The following is a 7,196-nucleotide window of genomic DNA, read 5'->3' on the forward strand; positions in this document are numbered from 1 at the left end:
AAAACTGCATTAAAATTGTAATAATATATATTGATAACAAAAGATGAATACAAGTCATGTCTATACATTTTTTGGTACCCCGTATATCTCTCCGTGTGTGTGTGTGTGTGTGTGTGTGTGTGTGAGTATGTATCTACTCTTTCCAAACTATAGCTATACCTATATATTTGACAGCACAGACATAAACATTTGTCATTAATCAAAATATCTTTATTTGGTGTGTGTGTGGTATGGGTGTGTGTGCACATGGACATATAAATGTACTTTCTAACACTTCTATATGTAGCTATTTTACAGAAATTATCATCTTCACTTCAAACCAATAACTGAGACCCATATGTGCCGAAGATCACACAATTGGTTAGTCGTATTCTTTATTCATTCCCCTAGGCCATCCGGCCTGAATCTAAGAGTGGCATTATTGAACAACACAATTAATCGGGGTTCCATCCAAGAAAAACAAATGCATTCTTCGTGCCAGAAATCAACCTAAGGACTGGTGGTGATACACTTGAAAGAACCATGATTTCATGGAGCTTTTAATTTGTAGTGAAGAAATACATTAGTCAAGTAATGGGAGAAAATGTTATGCAGTTAAAATTGTAGTAAGTCCTACAAAAGAAACAATCTTAAGAGTGCTTAAGAGAATACGGAAGTGTATTAGAAAAACCTAATCGAGACCAGGATATCAGAGTGCCTTCCCCATGGAACTGAGCTTTAAACTAAGATCTGAGGATAGAAAGGAGTTAGTTCAGTGAGGTGGAGGGTTTGGGTGCAAAGCATTACAAGGAGGAAGGACAGTATGTGAGTATGTGCAAGGCCCTAGGGCAGGAAGGAGCTTGGGTTTCCCTACGAACAAAGAGAAGGCCAATCAGTAGGAACATGATGCTCATAGATATGCGGATATAACCATGTCTGAAAGACAAGGTTACATGGAACAAGAATGTTAAGAAGAAACTCAAGCCATACTAAGTTTTAATTAGGTAAGTAACAGGATTGGATTCACACTTTTAAAGACTTGCAGGATGGATTAAAGAGGCAAGAGTGGAAGGTGTAGATGTGATTATTGAAGAGTATGCAAGAAATGATGGCGGCTTAGACAAATTAATTTGTCTTTCTCTTTACAAAGTGCTTCTGCCACTCAAATCCTCCAGTACTGCAAAGCAGTGTGTGTCTCCTACCCTGAAAACAGCACAATCCACAAACATTTATAGCACTGGGATCAAGCCAAGATAGGGGATAAGAGTCATAGAGAAGCATTTCCTTGGGGCCTGAAGCATTAATTACAAAAGTGGATATCAAAAGTCACAGGTAGCACTGTGCCAGTGCTTGAGCACATGTTCTTATAAACTTATCTTCCATGAGGTGTGGTATGGCTCCTCTCACGCACAGAACTTGTGCCAGGGGCCGCTCAGGCTTGGGTGTAAGGTGGCCTTTTTGAGTAACACAGTTTCCTGTCTTTCACCCAAGATAAATCAATTACTAGGTGCGTGCCTAAGTAACTGAATGGACTGAGTTGCTAATAAGATCAGGATTGTTAAATATAAGCCCGTTAATTGTTGAGGAAGGACTATCACAAAGGACTGCCTAAGACCTGCAGCCCTTCTCTTTGTTAATTGTATGGCAGATTCAGTTTTATAGTAAGGATCCTGCTGTGACAATAAATGGGGGACGGTGACAAAGGAGACCCACGCCTGTCCCCTTGGACAGTCTCCAAGGCCCGGCCAGAGGCATCCGCATCTGAGGTAGGTGGGCCGACGGCCTCGGCAGCGGCTACAAAAGGCCGGAAGGGCTGAGGCCTAATGGCCGCGGAGTCCTCGCGGCCCGTGCGCGCGGGTGCAGCCATTTCATGGCCCAGGACGCCGAGAGGCGTGATTGTGTGCTCACCTTCAACCTTCCTGCCTGCAGCCCTCCGCGGGGAAACTTCTCAGGCGGCCCGGGTGGGCGGTGGACACGGAGTCGTGGGTGGAGAGGAACCGGGCCCAGGAAGCGCTGTCGCTGCCGGCGTCACTGGGCGCGTTTCTCCGGAGAGGCCTGAGGAGAAGCCCAGGCCGCTGTCCTCGCCGGCCGCCATCTCACGGATGGGCCTGGGCGTGGACGCGGGAGCACTGCCCGCCTGAGGAGCAGCCAAGGCCGAAGCCTCCGTGGCTCAGCCTCCTGACGCGCAGGGCCTCCCGCCGGCGGGCGCAGCCGCAGAGGCTTCTGGGCCGTGGGGAGCGCGAGGGCCGCAACGGAGGTTACTTCCCTAGAAATTAAATGGTAGATCCAAATTGTTACTAGTTCTGGTGGTTTCATCTTGAAGGCATGCGTAAGACAAAAGACTGGAAGTTTTAAAACTCTGGAAAGCCACGTAACTGGACTTAACATTTTTAGCAATCATTAGAAATGAATTAAAAACAACACAAAATGCAGAATTACGTTCTGGAACCTTCATAGAGGACTTTTCAATCAGCGGCCCAAAGGGAAGAATACCCACCTCATATCTGAACAGTTGAAATTAATCCTGTGAGATTCAATTGTCCCCAAGGTGTTGGGCCTACAATGAATACAACAAGAATCTGAATCACGACTGAAGCCTGAAATTGAGAGGAAAGTACAATAGAAATGTCACTGTAGTGCATATCTGTCTTCTCTGTCTTCTGCTTCAAAAGTCTGTTGGACTTTAATGACTGCCTTATTTTGTTCAGTGATGATTACTGTAACAGGACTAACAGAAAAGAGGACATATTGTCCTGAATCAAATGATTAGCATGTTCTTCCCTAGAGCTGAATCCGCTGGAAAAGTAGAAGCAGCACTAAATGAAAATACTTACAGAGTAAGTAGGGCATGAACTCAAAACCATTATATCAGATTCGGAGTTAAACAGTTATGTTACCAAGGAAAGCAAGAATCAAATTACCAGTTTGATAATTCTATTACCAACACACCTTTAAAATGTCATAAAGTGATATCTCAAGAAATTTTAGTTGATCTTATATCTTAAGCTGAAAGCACTTTTGAAAGTGTCATTCTAACTTGAGAAAGTGTACCTATAGGAGTACTCTTCTGACAAATTATTAGAGCCTGTAATTTTTTGTTGAGATTTTATTAAGATATAGCTACAGGAACCAGAAAATCATCCTGTACATATTACTTTAAATACCTATAGCCTAACTAAATGTGAATGGTGTAAAGTCTGAAAATTACCAGTAGTGTTTCTACAGATGGTACCAGCAGTTTATCAAAGGCTCAGAATAAGTCTACAAAGATAGAGTTTGGAATAATTGCAAAGGGATAAATGAGTTAACAATTCTAGAAGAACAACTATATTGCTTTAATTTTTCAAACTGGCCTTGATCCTCTGGCAAATGTGGCATTTGAAATTATTACTAACATTGATATAAGAAACAATGTTTCTAATTTCTCTGTGAAAATTTCCTTTGAAGAAGCCAATATCAGATGTGTTGTCTGTGAAAGGAACATCACAGGAACGTATGTGCAAAAAGAAAACAAAATTTTCAATGTGTTCTTTGAATCTAAAATACAACTTTGAAACAAACTAGAATTCCAATGTTTTTATGAGAAACTTGACAGAGCCACACCATTTCTCCTGGTCATATTAAAAAAAAAAAATGAAGGTATATGAAGCACCTCCAATTAAGGGAAGCTCTTACTAATGAGGACTTGTCCTTCCTTATCATTAAAAACAAAAAAAACAACAAACAGATTTTGTGTTTTGTTTCGTTTTGTTTGTTTTTTAGTGATATTATCACAGATTTTTATTTGAAGTAAAATTTTCACTAAGCCTCTACCAAGTCTTCAACTTTCTATCAGATTCTATATGCTTTCTGATGTCAAACTGTCTGGGTTTTGAATTTTAACATTTTGTGACATTTGAGAAGTTAATCTGTTTCTACCAGTGTTTCCTCATTTTTAAAATGGGAATAATACTATCACTCTAAAAGAGTTGTTATGAGAAATGAGATGATCAAGCCATAGTTCCTGGTACATGCAAAGTGTTCAACAAATACAGCCTGTTATGTTATTTTTGATATAGTGTTTTAAACCTTTTACAAAAAATGTGGGGTACTTTTTAGATTAGGTGATAAATTGTTGAGCAAGTACAAAAGTATGATTTCATTCATTTTCTTCAATAAACATTCTAAGTGCCCAAAAAATATTACGTCACCATCACTATCATTATCACGTTTATTATTTTATGTGAGGGTATGCTTCCAGCTAATCCAAAATAACTATCAAGATACGGTAAAATTATTGAGAGGGAGGATCAGAAGTTTGCCTCTCTTTTCTGTACCAAAGCAATTGTTATCTGATTAATCATTACTAAAGATCATCACTAATAAGCCCAACTCTCACCGTAATATTGAAGGCACAATTTAACATAAACATTAATAACTGGGGGACATATCAATTTAGTTTTGCCCACAATCAAGTCTTGCCCACAAATTAAAGGTCAATTAATTCTTATCTACAATGTCAAATTGCAAACAAACTTATTATGAAAACATTCCTACAAGGTAATATAGAGTATTATAAGTCAATAATGGAACAGCCATATTTAAACCTTGACTGTTTCTTAGGAGGGACATTAGCACAAGAAATCAAATTTATAATTCATGTCCAAGAGGAACATGGCTTATTTTGCCAAAGGAATTTATTACACATAAACATGTCTGCATTTTTTTCCTTTAAAAAACAAACAGATGGGCTATACTTAGGTAAAATCTGACATTAACAAACAAAGAAAATTGACAAGGATAGAACACCCCACATGAAGTCTTTGAACAATTCAAAAGGCATGAAACCTTTCACAAATATCTTAAACTCTTAAATCAACTATAGAATATGAGAAGGCATTAGGAAACGGTTCAGTACAAAACTCAAGGCAGATGATTTTCTTTTGTAAAGCTGGCAAATACAAACATGTCACAAATCCACCAATCCTCTGCCTCACTTCCCAAAATTCTACCTCAAGTAATTCTATTTCAAAATTAATTTTAACGCTCATTTTGATGGAGCTTTCTACATAGTTGTATTCCACTGGAATTTCTGGAAGGTTTTAGGATTTAAATTTGATGAAATCACAAGTGGATCTTTCTACGTCAAGTACTAACTAGTTTCTTTTTGTTATAGTTTTATATTGTTTTGTTTGCTACCCAGAAGTCTTTGCAAAGCAAGGACTAAAAGGTGATTTCCACATTTTCTAGGTTACTAATGTTCACATCATTTTTAATTTATCAAATTCTTGACAAGATATAAAAGGAGAAATTTCTCTTTAGGCTACCATCGTGAATTGTGGTAACAGCAGGTAACCAATATATCTTAACGCCCCTTTTTTCATCTTAGTCTTCTCTGCCCTTTAATCTCATTAACCTAAGCATGGGTAATATTGGTTCTGTTTTTTGTTTTGTTTTTTTCCTCAAGATGAAAATAAGGGATACCATCTTTTAATCTACTGCAATCACTCCAGGAAATGCCTCGTTTAACCTGACTTCAGCCCTGAAAATCTGTGGCCAGTGATTAACTCAGGCAGGTGTGTAAAATTAATAAAAATTAAATCATCATCAAAAAGAGTACCAATATGTGCCCACAATAGAGAGTGCACCTTGAGTGTAGTAGTGTTAAGAAAAATCCCAGTCATATGAGCTCAACAGCAAATCCAGTCCGAATCTCAGCCAATCTTTTCACCTGTCAGCAGCAACAATAAAAAAACGAAAACATTGAATATTGAGAAGTGAATGCTTTAACTTATTTTATAGTTGTATAATATAAAAACTCAAGTAAAGCCACTACATTAGTGTCCTTTCTTTCATTATCCCAACTGGACATATTTCATTTTATAGGACAGCTAATGGATCTCAAAAGGTACAACCAGGTAGCTTAAAATCCATCAAATTTATTGTTCTAGTTGCAGAACCTTGTCTCAGATTTTAAAGGCTAAACTCATCCAGTTCAAAGTAGAAGCTTACAGGCTTCCAAGGACAATTCTTGTGCTTTAGATGATGTTGTTAGTGAGAGAGACAAATTAGGAAGAAAAACTCTCACCATGAAGACAAGGAAAAAAATTAATGGATTAAAAATACATTAAGAATAAGGCACAAATAAGAATAAACTAAAAGAGATTTTCACAAAGTAAGAAAACGAAAATCCCAATTAGGATTAAATATTAGATGTTAAAAATAGTGAGATGTGAGATGAAAAGTCTCAATGACAATAGAATTTTTTTTAAAGTATGCAAAAGAGATAATGGATTTTATTAAATGTGAGTTTAAAACTTGAAAATATAAAAATATGTGGGATTAAGGTTTAGAAACAGAATTAAGGACTTAAAAAGAAAATAATAGAACTGTAAGATAAAAGGAGAATGGGAAATGTGTATTTTAAACAATGAAAATCGTGTTTGAGAATTAGAAAAAAAAGGAACACAAGAAATAAAAGTACACAATTCAAATAGCAGAAATAAAATATTTGAAATACTAATAACCAACTTTGCAATTTATTAGTGTTCCTCTTGATCTATTATGGACTATGGAATGAATTAAAGTTTTTCTTTCTTCCTGTAGCTACCATAATTTCTAGTTTATGAATGTTGCTCCTAAGTAACCGTTTGGGTTTTAACCTTAATTGTCTCATCTACAAAATGGGGATGATAATAGTACCTCCTCCTATGGCTCTTGCAAACCTCAAATGAATTAACTCCTATAAAAAGGTTAGAACACTGGGCAGCCCAGATTCAAGGAGAGAGCAATCGAATCTTTCTCTGAATGGGGGGTGGCAACGTCACACTGCAAAAGAGCAGGTGGGATGGGATATGTGGCCATCTTTGCAAACCCAATCTGCCACAGAGGAGTACTTAAGAAACGTGTAACAGTGGTTACCAGAGGGAATGGGTGAACATAGGGTATTAGATAAGAGGAAGGGGGAAGAAATATGCAACTATATATAACTATGTATACATATATATGTGTATATATATATATATATATATATATATATATATATATATATATATATAGTTACATATTTCTATACATATATAGTTACATATACATATATATACATATATATTTTAAATGTGTTTGTCAATTAAACAAAACTGTTTCAAAGAAGGCATAGCTTCTTTGAAAAGTAAAACAAATATTGATTACAGAGCAAATTTTTTTCCTTGGATCTATTGCCTGCATTATTTATGCTC

At 36.9% G+C, this 7,196-nt stretch overlaps 1 pseudogene; it reads left to right on the forward strand.

Annotated features, from left to right (window-relative positions):
* Positions 1-2,750: 2,750 nt before the first annotated feature.
* LOC141571790 (sentrin-specific protease 6 pseudogene) lies at positions 2,751-3,772 on the forward strand (annotated as a pseudogene).
* Positions 3,773-7,196: the final 3,424 nt, after the last annotated feature.

The sequence above is a fragment of the Rhinolophus sinicus genome, chromosome 2, assembly GCF_057876585.1.
Source record: "Rhinolophus sinicus isolate RSI-liver-muscle chromosome 2, RSI-T2T, whole genome shotgun sequence".
Lineage (NCBI taxonomy): Eukaryota > Metazoa > Chordata > Mammalia > Chiroptera > Rhinolophidae > Rhinolophus > Rhinolophus sinicus.